This window comes from Schistocerca americana, chromosome 1 (genome assembly GCF_021461395.2).
Source record: "Schistocerca americana isolate TAMUIC-IGC-003095 chromosome 1, iqSchAmer2.1, whole genome shotgun sequence".
NCBI classification, from domain to species: domain Eukaryota; kingdom Metazoa; phylum Arthropoda; class Insecta; order Orthoptera; family Acrididae; genus Schistocerca; species Schistocerca americana.
The window spans coordinates 530042393-530046399 of record NC_060119.1 but is presented as its reverse complement, the minus strand read 5'-3'; the positions used below and the strand labels follow the sequence as shown (position 1 = coordinate 530046399).

General features: G+C 37.8%; 2 non-coding genes across 2 annotated transcripts; one reads left to right on the top strand and one right to left on the bottom strand.

Annotated features, from left to right (window-relative positions):
* The first annotated feature begins 1076 nt into the window (after nt 1–1076).
* Trnai-aau lies at nt 1077–1150 on the top strand. The gene has a single exon. It is a non-coding gene; the product is annotated as a tRNA-Ile (tRNA).
* A 741-nt stretch (nt 1151–1891) lies between these two features.
* On the bottom strand, nt 1892–1963 carry Trnad-guc. Its single transcript has one exon. It is a non-coding gene; the product is annotated as a tRNA-Asp (tRNA).
* Between the last annotated feature and the right edge of the window lie 2044 nt (nt 1964–4007).

The following is a 4007-nucleotide window of genomic DNA, read 5'->3' as shown; positions in this document are numbered from 1 at the left end:
ACAGCGTCGTCAACATTTACGAAATGATTAAGGGGTGTTTGAAATAATTCGTAACTCACTGAAGAGACAAGTGCAGCACCGCTTCCAAACGTGAAGACGAGACATGGAACAACTGCGTTAAATTGTACGAATTACGAATGCACAATAGCCTGTAATGAGCTGAAGGTAGGCCTTGAGAGAAACGTGAGCCTAATTAGATGGGGATTTATTCTAGAAGTTTATATTTCAAATACATTTCTACTAACTACGACATATTTTTTGACACTAGGGCCAGTGGCAGGTCGCAACTACGCACTGGCACTGCGTCGGTTTTCGCATAGAATTTACGTCTTATTTTGCTTCTGGGCCCCTGCCACCGAGTGGCCACTTGCGTCGCTTTTATGTTAAACTGGCTTTGTGCGTTAGTGCTATAAATATTCTTGTCAGTGACCGACAGCAAGGTTTCTTGAAAGCACTGCACTGATTCACTCGCAAATACCAAGAAAAATTACACTGCACTGCATTAGTATCACTACCTGCTCTTTACAATGCGTTAACTGATAAAAAGTTGTGGCAAAACCGATAGCGCTATGGCATTGAATGTGTGAAAAGCATAAACACGAAACTGTTCTGACGTAACACCCAGGAGATTTACGTAACATAACTGTCGCATCCTTTATTATATAACTTTCTCTTATGTTAAAACTTTGTGCCGGACAGGGTTCGAATCCAATATGTAGTCTACCTCTCCTGCACTGATCTCCTGGCTGAGTTGCAACGAACTTTGACCTTTTGATTACACACCGACGACAATCCGACTGATCATTAAAATGTACTGGCTTTGGCTAATTGATAGCATTTTTTTAGTTCATTTACCAATGCTTACAAATTTTTAAACTTTTCAAATATGTACACATACAGTCAGCTTAATTCAGCCTTTAAACGATTTTTGTTAACTGCCTCCTTCTACTGCAAGCCCTGTTGGTTCATTACTGTAGACAGTGACATCTATGTCCATCAATTACGTATCCTCAGTTTCTATAGATTAAACTACTCATGTTCACTAGAGTCGAAACGGTTCATCCTCACGATCGTCCGGCCCGTTAGCTCAGTTGGTTAGAGCGTCGTGCTAATAACGCGAAGGTCGTGGGTTCGATCCCCCCACGGGCCAACATTTTTCTGTTAAGAATTTTGGACCCAATAGCTTTCGCAGTTGATTGCAGTTTTGGATGAGTTTTGTAAACTACTACATTGAGGAGCGTAGGGTGATAATAGTTTCTACGTACCTGAAAAGCTGAACTTCTCTTACACCTGAACAACTGGACAAACATGATTCACACGCCACATGGTGATACTTATGTCCATACACTAGCTAGGGTCGCTTAATAAATTTAACGCAGTGCAGGAAACAAGTGAAATTGGATGCTGCCACCGGTAGAGCTTATTTTCGAAGTTTTTATATTCAGTCTTCCATATGTGGTTTGAGCCTATCCAAAGCTTGTTTGCAAAGAACCTTCTGCAGAACTTTTGTAACTGGAAATATATAAAATTGTATTTTATTTGGGTTTTCCTTGAAATTCAGCATTTTATAATCGATATTCCAGCTGTGATAAAACCGTAGTTGTTTTTCTTGTCAACGGTAATACGGCGCCTCACGGGCTACCTCGTAGGGCTGACGAAACATTAACTAAGATCTGGAAATCGTTGAGCGGTTTCTCCATATCAAAATCCGTGCTTCATGTTATTAGACCGATTCACGTGGACATACATATATATGACTTGTGTGTACTCCTTCATGAGTTTCAAGAGCGAGCCTTTCATACTTTCTATGAAGAATTTTGAGTCCACTTTTGCAAAAAAATGATACAGGATGAAAACTTCCTACCTAGACAAGATAGTTAAAATAGTGTTTCTCCCCGGCGGGGAATCGAACCCCGGTCTCCCGCGTGACAGGCGGGGATACTGACCACTATACTACCGAGGAACACATTACGCTCCATCATCTATAATATTTAGAAGATGCGCATAACGCAGCGGCCGCTGATATAGTTCTATGTCGATTTATGAAATAAACATGCAGTGCACGCAAGCAAATAACTTACAAACATATTTCACGACTCAAGATATTGTAACCAAACAGTCTGCCTTTTCTGCTTATCTGATAAGACCAGATAATTCCAAATGAATTGCTAGCACTGAAAACAAACAGCTGGAGTAATGGGAATGAAACAACCGAAGATGTAATGACATGAAATGATAAGCGTTTACTTCTTTCTGTGTGTGATATGGCTCCGAGATTAAACGAGACTTAAATGTCTGCCAAAAACGTATATTGAAGCTCTATTTTAAAGCATGCCACATGAATGCTTGAAAGATAATAAAGAATAAAAACGACATGCAGCAAACATAAGAGTAATATTTTATACTCGCAGGGGAAGAACATATACAAAGTAAAACACAACAGAATGTCAAGTTTAAACGTAGTTGTTCGTTACTACTATGTTTTCACTGGATACAGTTCACTGAATTGTTTGTGTTTGACAAAGGAATTGATACCACTGAGCGATACCAGAATGGCGAAGCCTCCTGTGTATCAGCCAAATACAGCTCTGAGTTTATATCAACTGAAATTACTATTTATGATTCCACTAGTAATTTCGAGGTATTGTATACATTAATAAGTGCGAGGAAAATTTTAAAATAAATCCCTGTTCATTTACGAGGCAGTTCTGAATTCTCTCTCTCTCTCTCTCTCTCTCTCTCTCTCTCTCTCTCTCTCTCTCTCTCTCTCATTAGACTTCGCACATTTAATTAACATAGATTTGTTACTCTTTCAACAGAAGTTTTTCTGGTCTTTTCCTGTCATATCCACAGTGCTGCTAAAATCATTTCCCAGTGAGCAACTTTCACTTCCATACAGAAGTGACCCAGCAGATTTTGCAAGGAATTTCAATCTTTCTAAACAGATGTACTAACTTGCAGAAATAATTTCTTTGGACATGTATACTCATTTTGTTAATGTTAACCTTTTCACTTATTTCAAATATCTACTATCTTCTGAAAGCCTACTGTAATTTTAACTGCTTTACCAGATTAATTTTAATATCTCTTACTTTCTTGTTGTCTCAGTAATACTTTTCTTATAATAAATTTAGTTCCAGTTTTCAATGTTTACTTAATAAGATCAGACCTAAAAAAATAGTTCAAATGGCTCTGAGCACTATGGGACTTAACATCTGAGGTCATCAGTCCCCTAGAACTTACAACTACTTAAACCTAACTAACCTCAGGACATCACACACATCCATGGCCGAGGCAGGATTCGAACCTGCAACCGTAGAAGTTGTGCAGTTCCCGACTGCAGCGCCTAGAACCGCTCGGCCACCCCAGTCGACGATCAGACCTACAACACTCATTCGATATTCGGCTCTGAATATGCTACTAATACTACAGTATATCACTACCAAATTTGGTGAAGGGTATTTTTTCATTACTGAATATCTTTTATTTCCTCTTTCTTCCTGCAGTATGTTCTCTTCACTTTATATAATAAGCAGACAGAAGTGTAAAGACGTACTGAAAATAATACTTTTCCTTCTGTAAGCCCTGCATTCGAGGACCTTGTCAACAACACAAATTTATTGAAATAAAGTCTAGACCTTAATCTATTGCAAATAGTTTACTAAGTTTAAAAAAACGAAAGAAAGACTGCATCTGTGGTTCAGTTCATCAGACTGTCAATAAATACAAAGTAAATGTAAATTCATTAGTAATAATACTTGTCAACAAACTATCCTGGAACACTCATTTAGAACACACAACAGTTAGGTACTTATGAGTGATTTTTTTTTTATTTTATTACAGATTCCATTAATCTGTATTGAGATAAATTACAAGGATGTGGAATGAGTCATGATTACACAACACAGATATAATACATGTATATAAAATGACAAAAATGCACCATAAAATTATGAGTAAGAATCACTGATTACCTTTGTAGCTTTTGTATAGGTATCTGTGTTCAG